Source organism: Lissotriton helveticus, chromosome 10 (genome assembly GCF_964261635.1).
Source record: "Lissotriton helveticus chromosome 10, aLisHel1.1, whole genome shotgun sequence".
Lineage (NCBI taxonomy): Eukaryota > Metazoa > Chordata > Amphibia > Caudata > Salamandridae > Lissotriton > Lissotriton helveticus.
In genome coordinates, this window is record NC_136071.1 from 504,658,913 (window position 1) to 504,677,532 (window position 18,620).

At 44.1% G+C, this 18,620-nt stretch overlaps 1 protein-coding gene across 1 annotated transcript in view; it reads left to right on the forward strand.

The window, feature by feature from the left end:
- The window catches only part of LOC144784313 (ankyrin repeat and fibronectin type-III domain-containing protein 1-like), a 2,450,348-nt gene that overhangs the window by 517,329 nt on the left and 1,914,399 nt on the right, over positions 1-18,620 (forward strand). The window lies entirely within an intron of this gene.

The window sequence follows — 18,620 nt, forward strand, 5'->3', positions numbered from 1 at the left end:
TCTCCCACTATTACCATAATTCCTCTTTTACTGATTGATCCAATTCAATCTTTGCCTTGCCTCCTTTCTTCCCTTTTCACCCTTTGCTTTATTTCACTATTTATATTATTTCCTTCCATTTAGGTGTTCCATAATACAGATAGAGGATGTGCCTTTTTGATATATAAATATAAACATTTCCTGGATATTTAAACATATTCTTGCTTAGAATAAGATTATAGTGGATAATGATAAGAAAGTGTTGTCCTAATGAAATCCCTATAAAAAGATATGACAACCGCCCCTACCAGCGCAGATATTTAAAGTTCTGAGGTGTATGGAATGAACTGGACTAACGAGCTGAGTTTCAAATGAGATGGGGAGGACCACATATGCTTCACTGAACATGCTGATGTTTCAGTTCTGAACACCTACTAGGACTGCCTACCTGGATAGATTCTCCTATAGTTAGTGATTGAATGAGATATACTACACAAGACCTGTTCCTATGGTGAGTGCACTTCTCCTGATCATGGCCAACCAATAATATTATTTAGTTGGACAAGTGGCTGCGGCATCTAGCCATCTTGTGTTCCTAGATCAGGGTCACCCTTTTTAGAACATTAATTAAAACAATGCGCTGTTTTCTCTATGACTCCCTTCTCACTCTACTCTCCCCCAAGAACTATCTGGAGTGAAAGGTGAGTGGGACAAATAAAGAAGAAAAAGTGAAAAACTGAGTGGTGGGGCCTCACGGCAGTAACACCATGGAGGCTAGCAGTATGGTACTCGCCTGCTGCCTAGGTTCTCATCATCAGCATCCACCACTCCAACCAAGAAGTGATAGTGTATAAAGAAAACAAAGATAATAGAAAAAGTAAAGATGCTGGGGAAACAGTGCCTGCACACCAAGCGTGGTGTACTGCAGGTCTGGACCCAAAGTGCGGAAAAGCGTGTCAACTGGCACACTAGTCCTGTGTTTATAAAACCGAGCTGGATCACACTAGCCAAATGTCCTTTATTCTGTGCTGTGTGCCTGCTCCATTTAAAAAGCCGGCATGTTTCGTTGCCTTTTGAAAACTTACGGCAACTTCTTCAGGTCTGGGTCTGTCACTCCACCCTGCATCAAATTTCAAATATGCCGTTTCTCAGCGCTCGAAAGGCATACCTATACCTCAAGAGTGGGTGTGCCTCTGTCACTGTATTACAGAGTTTTGCCCTCGTGCTGCAGCTGTCAGCCAGGACCTTGCGGTTTGTAGAGCATTGTTTCAGCACCGTCAAAATGGAAACACTTATAGTACTGTGTTGGACAATCTTGGTTTAAGGGTCCTGAATGGGAATACAAAAGGGGATACACCACCTTCTATCATCTTTCTAAGCGGGAACAAGTGCTCAACATTAGATCACATGTTAGTAAGTGAACGAGCAATGAAACAGATACGTCGTTATCAAATTTGTCTCAACACGAAGAGTGATCACTTCCATCAAATATTTGAAATAAAGTACAAAATAGAACTTAATCACATAACAAAAGAGCTAATATCGTCCCTGTCACATTTAACTTAAAGTTTGAAATGGCGGGGAAGGGGGCGCTAGGTGGCGCACTTGTGAATGGAAGCCTCTTAGTAAGGCTCTCACATCCTGGCGACAATAATCCGATAATCGATCCTGTTATCGGCGACTGATCGGGCTGAAATCGCCCTCACCTACTCAGGGGACCACACAGCGGCTCCGGTGAAAATTTGGAGCAGATCGGCTGCTGTATGAGGCCGGTGGAAGCAACCTTGTGCTCAGCGACGTTTACTGCCGGAGGCTCCAGCACGCCCGTCCGGCTTGCCTGCGGACGCGAGGTCGGGGATTTGCAGACGCTAACTGGGCCCTGAAAGGCGCGAAATCCTCGGAGGGCCGCAGAAAAACGGCGGCGAAAGACAGCGGACCCGATCTTCACCTCACGGGAGAGCACTGACTGCGGAGAAGGCGATACCCTGGCCCTCCTATTCACCGAGGTACTTTGAATGCTTTGCTTGCCTCTCTGCTAGCCTGCCTCAGCCTGGCTCTGCGGAGCGCGACCACTGCCCTGCTATCTCCCCATCGAGAGTGACGGCCATTTCGGGGAAGGAGCCCTGCTGCCATTGGACCCTCCGGAGGCCCCGCTCTCCTTGCCTTCGGTGCCAAGGCCACCCCGCTGGACACATCCATTGCACAATAGTGGAGATTACCGGAGGCATTGCCACCGGCATGGAAACCCGCCGTTCCGTCCATTGAACCTCATCCTACGCCTGCTTGTGTGCACTGGAGGGCGAGGGCTGCTGACTGAGGGCCGGGGGCTGCAGGCAATAATAGTAGCATAACCCTCCCAACCTGGCACTGCGTGGGACGTACGCACACTACACTGATCACTATGGGGGTACTGGACTGCATCATTATTTGAGGCGTCTGTGACTTGGGGGTGCTTAGACGCATCACATAACTGCGGGGCCTGCTCCATCAGTCCTGGAGATCCTGCGCCTACATTTATACAATCCGTCTGGGGAATCTACCTCAAACCCCCGCCTGGCATACGCTCCTGCACCTCAAGCATCTGCCCTACGACAGCTGAAACTTTTGTGGAGTGCTCATAGGAATTGTACAGAGGGACGGCTGCACCGTTGTATTCCCGGAAGCCTGCCAGGTCTAACACCGAGGGGTGAGTTGTGCCCAGGAGCGGCGACGAACGCCCGCCCGTACCTGCTGCCCGCACCCCCCCCCCTCACTTGCGCAGGTGCTGCCCCATACCGGAGTACGACTAGACGGTGAGAACTTCACGGTAGGATTTGCTGGACAGTGGGATTACACAGGCGAAACGACCCTTGCTGTCCTCCATTTCACGATCTGGTTCACCCGCCGCTACTGAACTGCTACGATGGGTCGGCCCGACACGCGGCAACCGAAGCTCACGTTTGATGCCGCAAAGAAGACGAATCGCACCAGCCCGGAATCTCAGAAACAGATAGAGGCTAACAATCCCTCTGATAACCAGGCGACTACCTCCACGGATACCCAGGAACTCCTCCGTGAGATGCGCCAGGGATTCGCGACCATCGCGGACAAGGTGGACAGAATGTCATCCCGTATGGATGCTGTAGTCCACAAATTGGAGGTCCACGAGGGGAGGTTGAAGGAGGTGGAACAGCGGGTGTCGGACGTCGAGGACACCTCCGGACAGCATACAACACGCCTTGCACGAATGGATAACTTATTGCGCACCATAGCGGCTAAGAATGAGGATTTGGAAGCGAGAAGCCGGCGTAATAACATACGCATAGTAGGTATTCCGGAGTCCACCAATGTGGGTAAAATGGAGGAATATGTGGAACGACTATTGGTGAATGCTGTGGGATCGGAGGCGTTCTCCCCCCAGTTCATAGTGGAAAGAGCGCACAGGTCCCTGGGACCGGTACCCAAACCAGGCATGAAGCCGAGGCCTATCATAGCCCGTCTGTTAAACTATAGGGATAGAGACGCGGCGTTACGGGCAGCTCGCTCCTCCAACAAACTCGTCTATGATGGTAACGAATTCACAATCTATCCTGACTTCACGCCCATGGTACAGGAAGAGCGGCGCAAGTTTTTGGATGTTAAAGCAAAGCTTCAAACCCTGCAAATTGACTACGCATTACTTTATCCGGCTTGATTGCGAATCACATATCAAGCGCGCCAAAAGTTTTTCACGAAACCACAACAAGTTGAGGACTTCATTAAGCAAGTAAAACGTTCAGCGCACCAGCATAGAGAGGAGGCGGATGAACTTGATCGCAGGAACGAACAGCTGGAAGAGGATGAACAATGACCCCACTGATATTACACCATTAGATATCGCTATGGTTCCTGTATGTGAGTACTGATATGGGGTTCACAGGGCGGTGGGGGCTATGGTTGCGACCTTCCATTTCCCCCTTACCTGCGAGATGAGCGAAGGCTAAGACCTGAGAAACGCTGAAGCTGAACTGCGTCGCCAGGTACCCCCTCTCTCCCTCTAGCTAGGGATGGTCTGCCATTGGCAGCTGAAGGAGAAGAGGGGTTGTTGTGTCGCCACCTAGAATGGCCCCTAACGGGTATTACCCATGCTGTTATTGTTGTTGTAGTAGGGAGGGTTATCATCCCTGGTTGTCGAGGGATTTGGGGTGGGGAAGGGAGGGAAGTGGCACTGGCAAGTTGGGGTTGCCTCTGTGGGAGGAGGGGGGGACTGGGGGAATGTTTGGTTGGTACGTGCACTGTATGAAGGTGAGATACACAAGAAAAATGCCACAGTCATATACTTGAGGAACGTGAGATGGATTATTGCTAGTGATGCGTTGCGGTGGTGAAGGATGCACCGCACTTTTTTGAAGCGAAGCCGAACATACCGATACAGGTGCGGGGACTTCTAACCGATGTAATTTATATCCTGGAATGTGCGAGGGCTGAAAGATGCACGTAAGCGTAGACAATTGTTGGCGCATTGGGATAGACATAATGTGCAGGTGGTTATGCTACAGGAGACTCATATTCCCCCATCAACTGATTCTACATTTGGCACGAGATGGGCAGGCGTGAGGGTTTTTTCAAACTACTCCTCATATGCTAGGGGCACTGCCATTCTTATACACCGAGCTCTCCCATTCACACTGCAGGGGCAACAAACTGATAAAGAGGGACGTTATGTCATTATATGGGGGAGATTGGGCGGGGAGACGATTACCATAGCCAATTGTTACGCTCCCAATGTTGATGACCCCCATTTCTTCACCCGGCTCTGGGGAGGTATAATGGATGTGGGCTCCAGGTATCTGATCTGGGGCGGAGACTTAAATGTAGCCATACACCCGAGCTTGGACAGAGCAGATGGATGCTCAACATACCACATCAAGGCGATAGATTCCCTCGAGGGGATAGTTGAAGAGGGGGGGTTGATTGATAGTTGGAGACATTTGCGTCCTGATTTGATGGAAGGCACACACTTTACATCCTACACGGGCACATTGGCTAGAATTGATTACATCTTCGTGTCCCAGAATCTGGCCCCGACCGTTCTAATTTCTCAACATTTACCTAGAACATATTCCGACCACTGCCCTGTTCTCATGTCTTTAGATATGCCTGGTTTTCACAAACCACGCCCGCCTTGGCGACTACATCCCAGCATCCTGATCGATACTGTCTTCTGCGAAGAACTTAGGACCAACATAGAAGAATTCTTTCCCCGAAACAAAGATACGGTGGATAGTGTAGAAACAGTGTGGGAGGCATTTAAGGTAACGGTGCTGGGGTGGTGTATTGCTAAGAGCTCTGGGGTACTAAGGGACATACAGCGAACACTATGCAGGTTGGAGGAGGAACTGAGGGCTTTAGAGAACTGCATGTCACAGGGGATTGATGGAGAGACGCAGAGCGCATTCAGAACTAAGTTGTCGGAGTACGAAGCGGAAGCGCAGAGAGAGGTACGATTCAAAGGGAAATACTGGCGAGCCCGTGCTTATAATGAGGGAGGGAGACCGGGAAGAGCGCTTTCCATGGCAGTGAGGATGGCACGGGGTTCGAACACTATCTTGGAGCTCACCACGGCAGATGGGGAGGTACACAGAGATAATGTTTGTATTCTCAACACACTTCAGGCACACTATAAACAATTGTATACATCGAGAGCGGCTGGGGAGATTGACCTGGATAGCTATCTGGGGGATATAGCACTTTGCTGGATAAGCGATGTCCACAGACAGTTCCTGGGGGCACCGCTTGAGCTGGATGAGGTGCGAGATGCCATTATGTCATTGAGCAACGGGAAAGCGCCGGGTCATGATGGTCTCCCCGCGGAGTTTTATAAATGCTACATGGAGATCATGGCACCGGTGCTAAGGGAGGTATTTACTGATGCAATGGAAGTGGGAGTGCTCCCGAGATCTATGCGAGAAGTAATCATCACATCATTACTTAAGCCTGGGAAGAATGCCGCACAATGTGACTCGTATCGCCCACTGTCGCTATTGAACTGCGACGCCAAAATTCTGGCGAAAGTGCTCGCGACCAGGCTCTCCTTACTTATGACCACAATCATCTTGCCAGATCAGTCCGGTTTTGTCCCCACGAGATCAACCTCGCACAACCTTCGCACAGTCTTCTCCCTGATTCAAACGGTTCACCCTGAGACCCCCCGTGCCGGTTTTTTTTTAGGTGCCTCAAAAGCATTTGATTCTGTGGAGTGGGAATTCCTCTTCGCGGTTTTGCAGAGGATGGGGTTCCCCCCTATCTTTGTGGATTGGGTACGATTGCTCTACACATCTCCAACGGCAAGAGTGCTTGCGAATGGTCAACTGACTACCGCTTTCGCAATAACGAGGGGGACCCGGCAGGGATGCCCCCTCTCCCCATTACTTTTCGCGGTGGCGATAGAGCCGCTGGCCTGTCGAATTCGGCAACTCCACAAACCCAGCGCCCTCAATTGCTTTCAGCGCCAACTCTCAATCTCGTTGTACGCCGACGATGTCACTCTTTACGTTAAGGATCCCAGTCTAATCTAAATGCGCTACTGCGGGAGTTCGTTGCTTTCGGAGGCCTTTCCGGTATCTCTATTAACTGGAGCAAATCCCAACTCTTCCCTCTGACGCCGGCCGTCTCCGAATTCCCACTAGATTACCCGCTCGAGTGGTGTACCTCGGAACTGCGCTACCTGGGGATACAAATATCAAGAGACAAAGGAGATACATTGCGGATGAACTACGGAGTGGCCATCACCAAGTTGACGGACTCGGTGACGCGTTGGATCAAATTACCCCTGTCTATGGCGGCGAGAATTTCCCTCATAAAAATGGTGGTCTTACCGCGCTTCCTATATCTGTTCCTCAATATTCCCTATCACCCAGGCGCATTCTTTTTTAAAACCTTACGCTCTGAACTTATTCGACTGGTGTGGGGGGGAAGGCAGGCTAGGCTCCGCTGGGCGGTAATGACACAGCCCTACAGGGTGGGTGGCTTCGATGTCCCAGACTTCGAGGTATACTATCTGAGTGCTCAGGCGCACTACCTATATCATTGGTTATGGCCTACTGCTTTCATGCCACAGGTGGCAGCGGAGGACTGGATAGCACACCCGCTGCCACTGGTTGGAGTGGTGCACGCCCCCACAGCCGCACTGGAGATGCACTCTAAGACAGTGTCCTGTACGATAGAGGCATGGCATAAAATAGGGAGACGACTACAAACCCCGTTATTGTATACGGCTCATATGCCACTATCCTACCATCCACAGATGACGCTCCTTCAAGAGGTAGGATTCCAACGAATGTGTAGAAGGTTAAAAATATGGGTGTGGGGGGATCTATTCCGCGATGGGAAGTTCCGATCTCGAGATGATTTCTTCGGAGACTGCGCACATAACCCTCTAGAGCTATTCTATTACCTACGGCTCAGAGAAGGCCTGAGAGCCTTATTACCTGATTATCCTCATGAACCCCCCAATGTAGCCCCGCTTACAATAGTGTTGAACAGCTCTGATGGAGCACATCTAGTATCCAAATTATATAAGTGCATACGAGAGGAACTACCGGTAGTGGAGAGTACGGCTAGGGCGCATTGGACATCGGATTTTGGTAGAGATATCACAGAGGCACAATGGGAGTACTGTTGTGAATTGGCGGGAGCGGTAATGTCTAGCTGTCGCCTTAAAATCATACATTACAAGTTCCTCCATAGGTTATACTACACTCCTGCTAGAAAGTTTCGATTCGGTCTAGCCGATTCGGATAGGTGTGAGCGATGTGGACAGGAAGGGGCGGACTTCTTCCATTTAGCATGGACCTGCTCGCTGGTACAGGAATACTGGTCGCGGGTCTGCGAGGGTGTCTCCCACATGATAGGTGCTGCGATGACCGTAGATCCGATGGTGTTCCTACTAGGCTATACTGCACAGATAGCGCGGACGGTTAGGAAGTATACTAATGTAGCACTGCTATTGGCAAGGAGACACCTGGCATGTAGGTGGGGTCGAGGCCGAGCTCCTAAATTTAAAGATTGGTTGCATGACATGTTATACTGTCAGGAACAGTATGGAGTATTTTCGGAACTGTTGCCTATAAACTCGAGACCGGCGGACATATGGGGTAGAATTACCTTCTTGCCAAAGCATCGCAAGGGGAGGGAGACACTGACGCTGGCGAAACACCACAGACACCTTAGCTGACTTGATCTCACATACCATTTCTTGAACTGTGATGGAAGGGATGGAATGAGGGGTAATTGTACTGTTATTGGTATGTCAGGTGTGGGGAATACGTTCTGGAAACTGTGTATCGATTGAATAACCGTACACCTCCGAAGATGTGCTGAACGCCTAAATCGCTGCTTATTAAGAACTACCCGGTGCCAGGATACCAGGCCGTGCGCCTTAGCCACCCTAATGTATCATCTCCTTGTAACCTCTCCCCGGATAGGACCACCTCCTGGGTCAAATGGTGTTTACTAGCTTTACTCCCCTGATTTCCATTATGCTGCTATGATCTGTCAATTACACTACACCGTGTAACGTCTTATCATCAACGAACCCTCCTATGCTGCTCCCCTACAGCTAAGATCTGATATAAATGTATTGCTACTGTGTTACATCTCTGATGGTTGACCCTGAATGCACTTACTAGGTTCGAGACTCATGTACCTCCAAATACGACAAATATATGTGTATCGCTGCCGGCCGTATATGGTTGTAGGCACACTGCTGTGTATGACTGCTTGAATGTTAATAAAAGTTTATAACCCCAAAAAAAAAAAAAAAAAAAGTTTGAAATGGCGGTGGAAAGGGATAGAAAAACTGATGGAGGAGGAATATTTACATGCTGGATCATTGGATGCAATAAAAGATGAACAAGAAAATGGGGATAAGGAACAAACAAAAGAGGGGGAACAACAAAAAACATGGAAAAGTCTAAAAAACATGTTACTAGAAAAATCTGCAACCAAAAAAATCATAGAAGTGTGAACACTCCAAACAGGAAAAACAAAAGGGTAACTGTAAAACAAACTTGGTATAGTAGGAAGCTACGAGATGAAAAAATGCAAATACTGCACAGTACAAAAGAAACTGCTGGGAAGAAAAAAAAAAGATGCCAATAGGAATTGTGGAATCGATTACTCATTTCAAGCAAACAAAAGAACAGCAAATTATTTTGGGAACTGATGAACAGTTTGACAATAGAGGTGGCACCACACCAAAATGCAGAGATAAATCCAGCAATGGGGGAAAATATGTTTGTGAAATGTATGCCGAACCAGAGCTAAAAGAAATGCGGAACAAGACAGACGGAGAGAACAAAATGAACACTTACCAAGCAAGAATGGCAATAAATGTTAACAACAAAAGGGAAAACGGGAACACAAGTCACGGCAAGGTAAACCCTTCAACAGTCGTGACCAGTGAACATCTTGAAAAAAATCATAAAGAAACTAAAATCAGAAGGCGCCGCTGGACCATACCGCATACCCAATGCACTTTTTAAATGAAATGCAACTTATTGGGCACAATATTTAACTCCACTCTCAGCTATACCACATGAACATCATCCCGGAATCTTGGAAAGGTAGCATTTTCCAGACAATATTCAAAAGTAGCAACCCCTCAATACCAACGAGTTACAGGCTAATAGCCTTAATCGACGTGGAGGCAAAGCTATATGCAATCTGTTTATTAGAACACCTAAAAGCCCGGTTAGAACACACAAAGTTCTTACCCCGAATGCAAACAGGGATTAGGGCTGATATGGAGACATCAACAAATCTAACAGCCCTGGCTCTGTTAGCTGAAAAAGCCCAAAAAAGGAAAACTCAGATATTCGCGGGCTTCATAGACCACAATTCTGAATTTGATAGGGTGTCACGGGAGCTCCTCTGGAATAAAATAGCTGAATGGGGTATACCTAACAGCATTTTGTAGGCAATTAAGGAGTTCTACACAGGAACCTGGGCGCAGGTCAAATTTGGAGATGGAACTTGTGCAACAAACAAAATTTATACAAAAAACAGTCTAAAACAGGGGTGCATTTTAGCTTCATGCTTATTTAATATATACCTGACAGATCTTGCAGAAGCACTACGGAACATAAATAATAATAATAATAATAAATTGATACTTTTATAGCACACTACTCACCCGCGAGGGTCTAAAGGCGCTTGTACGAATACCGCTGTGGAACCCATCCTGGCTTTCCCTGTGAGGTGTCCACTCCTGGGCACCCCCAAGGTGGAGGCCAGGCATCCTTAGCGTTGTGGGTGCCGTTGTGGAGATTAAGCAAGCTATTGCCCAGAGTTGCAGAGTGAGACTCCATGATTGGAATAGGCACCGAGGCGAGAATTATCAGGTCCATGGAATTTTGAGCCCAAGACCCGCCAAGGCGGGGAATTGAACCCTGGTCCTGGGCTAGACCTCTGTATCAGGGTCTGCCGCTCTAACCATTGAGCCACACTTCTCCACTCGCATCCGCCAAGTTTGACACACGAAAAAATAGAATATATTCAGTACGATATAGTGTTACTAAGCCAAACGCCCATAGGACTACAGCGCACCATTAAGGCCGGGGATGCTGATTTTAAAATGTTGAACGCTGATTTATATACTCTTGTTTGAGTTTTGTTTATAATGCCTTTCTCTCGTCCTTTCAGCGACTCCGAGCCGTATCTCACAGTTGGCATCAACTGGGCATGCATCACTGTTAACAGATGTCTCAATGAAGGGCAGCTCAATTTCTTCTTTAGGATTTTTTAGCTTTAGTTCAGTGATTGAGCTTGCACTTGCATTGCTCCTATCTGCTGTTTTCCTTTCATTTGATGTTCCACTATAAATCCTAGATTTTTGTATGTTTTAACTTCTTCCACTTTTTTCCCTTCTAAGAATCAAGAATGCTTCTTATTGGTTGAATCTACCAGCCGTACTATTTTAGTTTTTTTCAAATCGAGCTCTAAGCCTTGCTTGTCTTTATAACTTTTAAGAGTTTGGTCTGTTAAACCAAAATTTCAATGCAAAGGTGCATTCGTAAAACTATGCTGGAGACTCGGTGCTTCCGAAAAAGGATCCATCTATCATTTGTGCTGGCAGGAAATAGAGAAGCAAAAACAGATTAATACAAAAGACTTGTGGGACCAACGCCTAAACCAGTCCATCGAGGATCTAGGACTACAAAAAGCTTGGTGTGCAAACATCGGGAAACAAGCCTTCTACCAAGCAATAAAGATCTCAATCAACCAACTCTAATATTTAATAGACAAGAACACCTTTTCTTTAAGACGACATGCCTGGACAGTGATTAATTCATACAAAAACCTAATGCCCCAGGAGTATCTCTCAGCTCATTTTTCATAGTTAATAAAACACCAGTTCATGCTGTACAGATTTGGAAAATGGGAAACAAATGATCTAATCCCAACTTGGAAGAATCAAACATCAAACCTAGAATGTTGACTATGTAAATACAAGGAAGAAACCCTGGTACACACTTGCTTTCTACTCAAGGTTCTTGAAAGAAAGGAATCATTTACTGAAAGAAATCTTCTGAGAACTAAAAATTCGATCTTGCAGGCATGGGTTAATCTCGTGGCTAGGCAGAGCCTTATTACCCCTCATTTGTCGAGGTGTAACATTTGTACAAGCTAATACAAAAGCAATGGAACAACTAATATAAGGCACTAGCACATTAATAAAGAAGTATCATTGGGGAACAAGATCTGCAGAACAAGTAAGAACAAAGAATGAGTCATAAAGTTGCACAATGCACCAGCACTTTAAATCAAGGGGATCAGATAAAGGGTAAAGGAATAACAGTCTTAACCCCAGACAAGAAATCTAAAGAAGCATTAATTTATACAACAAGTATGGAAATTAAAAATGCAAAAGGCACTGTGCTTAAATCCACAGGACTATATCAGACATTAACAAATTTGCACAAAACTCTAGCTTTTTTAGATCATGGGACTATGAAGGAAAACTGCTATCTCTAGATAAGTGATCTAAAGAACATTCAATTTGAATAATAAGAAAGACCCATGTGGGAGACAATTAACGAGGATTAGATCAGTGGTTTAGAAGAAAGCTGCTGTAAAAAATAGAAACGTAAAATAGGACTTAATGATTATTAGACACAAGTGTCTGTATGATCTTTTAGAGATTTTATATATACATTTTTTTTAATGAATACAACTTGACAATACAGTCAAGGTCTACATTTTAGAGTAGTTGTAAATAAATTGTTTATGTTTTATATTGGTAGTAAAAAAACTGTTTAGGTTTATGATATGTAGTGAACAAATGTATGTGTAATGGTTTTCATTGACTAAACACTTAATAAACATTATCATTATTATATTGAGTGTAAGAGAACTAAACTCTGCTGCCCAGGTATGCAGTGCAAGACATTTTTCAAAACTGAAATAGCAGCTTGTTCAGTGAGGCATAAGTGGTCCTACCCACCCATCTGAAACTCAGCTCCTTAGTCCAGTGCAGCACCTGAGTTCCTTAAAGAACTGCCACTGGCAGTGTCTTTTACAATAGCGTTTTATAGGGATTTCACTAGGACAACATTGTATATCAGTAGCCAATATAATAACAATCTAAGCAAGAATACGTTTTAATAACCAGGGAATTTTTATATTAATTTATAAACAAGGCAAATCCTTAGAAATTATTTTGTGAATTGACTTCTATATGGTCTGTGCATGCCAACGTATTGCAGATATTTACGACTGTAAATCGGTTTTACAAACCTGAACCTGAAGTTCTCTCCCTTGCTGCTCAGCCTATGATGAGGTAAGATAGAATGTTGAGGGTGTTTGTATTGCAAAGGAGAATCAGTTGGTGTGGGTGGGCTGAGCAGTGAGGAGGCTGCCCCTGGTTGGACACTTTAAAGGATCTGACTAACACCTAATAAAGCTGTGATCCTGAATTACATCACTTGGTCTACGCACCTATCATCTTTGTAACACCGGCGATGATCTAGAAGAACCTTACGCGTGGAGACTAAAGGAACTAAAGACATTAAGGACTTTAAGGTATGAAAATGTATTTATGAGTAAGCAAACTGGCACTTCCACCCAAGCCCCACCAGTGACCCTGTCAACGGTCACCCATAATTCAAGGTGCTAGTTCCTTCTCTTTTTTTGCCTGAGTGACTTGCTATAACCTGCATCGGGTGTACATCATCTGTAACCTGGTTATCATTTTCATACAACATCCTGATAGTGTCCCTCATCGCTTGAAAAACTGCAAAGTTGATGAGCTGATACACTTGTCTAAAGGATCAGAGTCAACTGGCAGTGTGCTGAATGATGAGTGTGAAGTCTACAGCCTGGCGTTTCATTTTCTTCCACTGGTCTTTACCAGCCGACCCATGGATAACCTTTGCTGTAACCTGCTGAAGTGGGTTTGAGACTTGTGTGCATTCTGCTTTTGACCACAGTTGGAGGAGAATACTGGCACTTTAAAGGATCTGACCAACATCTAATAAAACTGTGATCCTGAATTACTTCACTTGGTCTATGCATCTTTCATCTTTGTAACAGAGGGACATCTGATTTGCTGATGTGCTCCAAGCAAGACTTTTCCAAGCTTGATGTTGATTGGCTGTAAACTGTTGAAAGTAGAAGTGTTGTCAGCGATTCCTTCCCTCTTCGCAGAGTATTAGGGACATTTCTTTGGGTAACGTATTCCAAGCGGGACCTTATGAAGCTTAATGTTCATTGACTGTGAAACATTAAAAGTAGACGTTTTGGCAGTCATTCCTTCCTCCTCTGCGGAACAACATTGACATTTTATTGGCTAAAGTGTTCCGAGCACAAGTTTGCTCCTTATTGGGTGGGAACGGTTGACTGTTGTCAGTGATTTTGTGATGCACTTCCAAAGGAGTATTGGAAAAGAAAGTAGTAGAGGGGAGGTTAGGAACACTATTAAATCTGTACAGTGGTCACAGGTGGTGGACAGGGATTATGAAGGTAAAAATTGTTTTTATATGTTTTAAGGGCCATTTATATAATTGCGGTGTGGTGTAAAAATCACGGCGGAAAAATGACAGTGTCTTGCAGTTTTTTTTTTTATCAAGTTTGCGGGTGCGATACTTCCCAGGAGCACTATTTACTTATAATGTGGTGTTTACTTTTCTGATGGGGAGGTGTGGTTGTGCAGCAAAAATTTCAGTCTAGGTTTGAAACAGTTTTTATTTAGCAAATACAAATAAACTTTCTTCAAAAACTCACGCTGTATACATGAAAGGGGTGACGAATAAAAAGTGGAATTTCATAAAATATCAGTTAAGCGTGTCCATACCCTCCTTTCTTTGCTATAGTTTGTAAAAGTGTTGCCCCATATTCTTGATAATGTAAGAGGGCATCAGTTACTTTTAGATAAAGTAGAATAGAAGTGCTACAATAAACACTCCCGCACTACATTATCTGAGGTCAAGAGCACAAGTAAAAAACAGTTAAATACAAGTGACTTTATATTACATAGAAATGTATGCATTATTATTTTTCAAATTTGTATTTTGTAGAATTCAGGAATGTTCAGTCTTAGTGCTTAGAAGTCGCACACTGTTCCGCTAACAAATCACATACTCACTTAAAAATATATAGGATAGTACTATTATAATATACAGAACTGGTCCTATACATTCTTTAGGGAGAAGGTGAATAGGAACCGCAGATGAAAAGAATAGAAATTAGAAAATAACATTCAGAAATGTAGGGTTTATCAAACATTTAAAGTAACAAAGTATGTATGAAAACTATATTTTTTATTCTGCAATTTTGTAAAATATGCTCCCTGAAAAAATATCTGATCAAGTACGTTCTAATGTTTCGTAAGCTGTATTACAAATGGCGCCTAAAAATCTCCTATTCCTCTTCTGTAAAAATAGGACAATCTATTACAATATAACGACTGATACCATTGTTACAGTAAAAAGAAAAGGAAAATAAAGTTATCTATTTAACACAAGATCCATAACGAAATACTTTCGAGCGGTAATTATTTTCCGAGCTTTTTTTTCCCAGGAAGTCGAAAAGTTTGATCTTCGTGGCAACGGGTCATAAACTCCTCTGAGATCATTATGACTGTGAAAATTATAATATATATATTCACAGTATATGATCAAAAGGGAAGAACAGACTAAAAACCAGAAGCTGGTGACGTTGCTTATATATCTTTACTCTTTGTGCCGACGGGTCATGAACACCACTGAGATCAGCATAACTGTTAATATTATAATATACATATTAACAGTATATGATCACTAGGGGAAAACACACTAACAACTGGAAGGTGGTGACGTTGATTGTAAATGTTTAGGGTTTGAGCCGACGGGTCACCAACACCTCTGAAGTGAAGTACAGTGTCAATATTATAATATAGAAAGTCACAATATATGAGCTTAAAGGAGCCAGAAAAGGAGTAATGTTTGTTGTAATCTATCTGTTTCTGAAAACAAGCTGCTGACGTTACAGAGAAAAAGGGAAAAACATGCAATAACACTTTTTTCTAGATATAAATGTTTAAATATTGACAAATAGCCACAAATTATAACTATCTACTATGCCATAATGAAACAACTTATAACTCCGGAATATATTTGTTGACGCAAAACAAGAATCTGATGCTAGAAAAGGGAACCTGCATCACAGATTGGCGACGCAGAAATAACTCGCGAAAAGGAAACTAATCTCACAATAGGTGTGGTTTATATAGCTTTTGGTTGTTTAGTAGTCTATGGAAGGAAGATTCGGCTCCGCCTATGTAAATGTCACGTTTTACTGATGACATCATGCACGTGACAATCAGATACACCTCATCATACACTAGTATAACCTTTGATCACGCACTGTAAAATACAGAGTACCATATTTGAATCCATTGACACCCCCATACAACTTTCTAAAAATCCACTCAGTGATTCCTAGATCTACACACATGTAATGTTGATGTAGGTGTATAAGTATATTTAATAGTGTTCTATTGATCTTTGTTAGCATGCATGAATGAATCTATAGGCAAGTGTTTAGATGTATGTGTATATCTAGGAAGCACTTTCCTGCAGTTTCTGAAGTGCTTATACCTCTATTGATAGTTAAATAAACGTTATAGCAATCAATGAGTAACATTTAAATATGACAATAGCCATCTCTAAAATATCATATAATACAATATTAACAAAAAAACAAGATTTCATAAAGTGCACTACTATACATAAACAAAAAACTGTATAATAACTATGTTATCACAAATTTCAGAAATAACTACTTCATTTAAGCAATTTATTAAGTTTCCAAAGCAAAAGTCTTATGAGAAATGTCTACATTTTGAAAAACAGTTTAAAAAATTGAAAATATTATTCAGAGCTTTATATAACCGACCTGATATATAAGAAAACTAGAAAACCGTTAGCCCTCCTTGCCTGGGAGTGAGCGGGACTGGAACTGCATCTCTCCAAACCAGCCAAAGTGACTCCAATGGCTTGCAGGCTTGCCTCTTGTTTGAAGACTCAGGGACATTAAAGACTGCCAACCTATCTATCTTCAGCACCTTCACTCTGCGATCTTAGCGTCTTACCCTGTGGTACCAATCCAGACAAAGAGCAGCGCTGGGTGTATCGTTTGGGGACCAACATCATTGGGCTCAATGATGATATTCCATGGAACACTGTTCTACGCTGACATTCCCCATTTTTACTTGTCTCTAAAACCTAGGTACCAGATTCCTTTGTTAACTTGCGAAAGAGGGGATAAAAACTGTGTCCAGGGACCTTTACTTCACATTAATAGTAAGTCTGATGGATACTGTATTCTCCTCCTAGCATTAATGGCATATACTCTAGGTTGTAAGCAGCATGGATTCACTCGAGTGTATCATTTCACTCTATTGACAATCTGTTTACCATGTGTATCTATACCTGAAACATACATGCTGTGAAACCCTGACATCACGAACGATCTCTGAATACAGGCTTCATTTTTCTTAACTTCACGTATGCTTATCACTTTGGAAGCCAGCTCTCCCATAGGCGGCATAATCCAAGCCTCGTTGTGGAGCCAGACCACGCCCCATCTTCCGGAGTGGCGAGGTCCCAGGCCTCACTTCCGCGAGGCCACGCCCACCCGGAAGAACGCCGAAGAGAGAAACAAGCATTTATTCTCATTTACCGGCCCCGCTCTTCATCGTCGGGGTCCGGTTTGAGGGAATACCAGGTGTTCAAGTGGGCAGTGAGCGCTGAGGGCGTGAGTAACGTTACCAGGATGACCGGACAAATACTACTTTCTTGAGCTAAGTCTAACTCCGATTCTGTGCATTTCTAGCCTTTCCCTTTTACTTTTAGGATGTGCCAGGGACGCTCCTACCCCCCTCCTGAGACCCATGGAGCAATTAGCGCCATATTTTAAAGTGAGATATGTTGGTATTTATGCAACCTTTCATTGGGGGTCACAGACCTTTGGTCCATTGATCCCATGAAGCACCCATATCGTGTTTTAAACCTTTCCTTTTGCTTTTAATACAAACACCATTTTCACCTCACTTCCCAGAGCTAGAGGTATCATCCCTATAGGGTGTGTGGATGGTGTTAATTCTAGCGTTTATCTGGGAAACACGTTTAATGCCACTACTATGGAGCACCATGGTCAAAAAACGTGATGACACAGCGTTACAACTAATTGTTTGTATGTCTTATGTGTTTGTCTGTTTTTTACTCCACAGGTGCAGATACACTCCAGAATTAGGAGTATTTTTGGAATGAGCATTGCGCTCTTCCTCTTTTTCATGCACTTTTTCACTTTTTGTTAATTTTTTCACTTTCACGCCCCCAGGTTAGGGTGGACGATTAGAGAGTCCATACCGCCGGGGTATATCTCTGTCCTGATGAATGCCTAGGTAAATTTAAACCATCCGTAAGGCTGAAACATGTTGACTAAATAAATTAATTCTGAATTAACCATCCATTACCTTTGGCTATTAAATTCAGACACATAAATCTTTTTATCTGTGCCCTAGGGATCATTTAATAAAATTTTTTGGTAGATACCCTTTAGACACTTTTTACTTTTAGTTAATCTCACAACACGCCCACTTCACACAACCAGCTCCGCAGTCTTCTGGCGTCGCAGCACACCAAAGAGGCACTCGGCCTCTTTGGTGGGGCCCAATGATGAAGCATGACACTGACTAGGTCGGTGTGTGAGGGCTTTCTTTTCCACCCAAATAGGGTGTGAACTCCACTAGTTGTTTCGCTCCTTTTATGTGGCTTTTTTGATATTCCAACCTCTCTTTCTTTGTTTACGTATATAAAACCGGGGATCAAGAGAGTGTTCCTGATCTTCCCTGTCTCTCTCATTGTTATTTTGTACCAATCCAGTCCTGGGCCATTAAAAGTGGACATAAAGTGCTGCAACTTCTCACAATGGCGATCCACGCATCGCCATTGTTGCTTCACTGGGAATCAGAGCATCTCCTTCGATGATGACACATTCACAGCTGCTGCGAGGACTGAGTACAACGCTTCATTGGTGGCACAGCGCATCACCTACAGCTTTGATGCATCTCCAACTTTGCGCGGCTCGGGATCGATGCATCGCCTACATCCCAAGGATCAATAATGCCACATCGCCTTCTC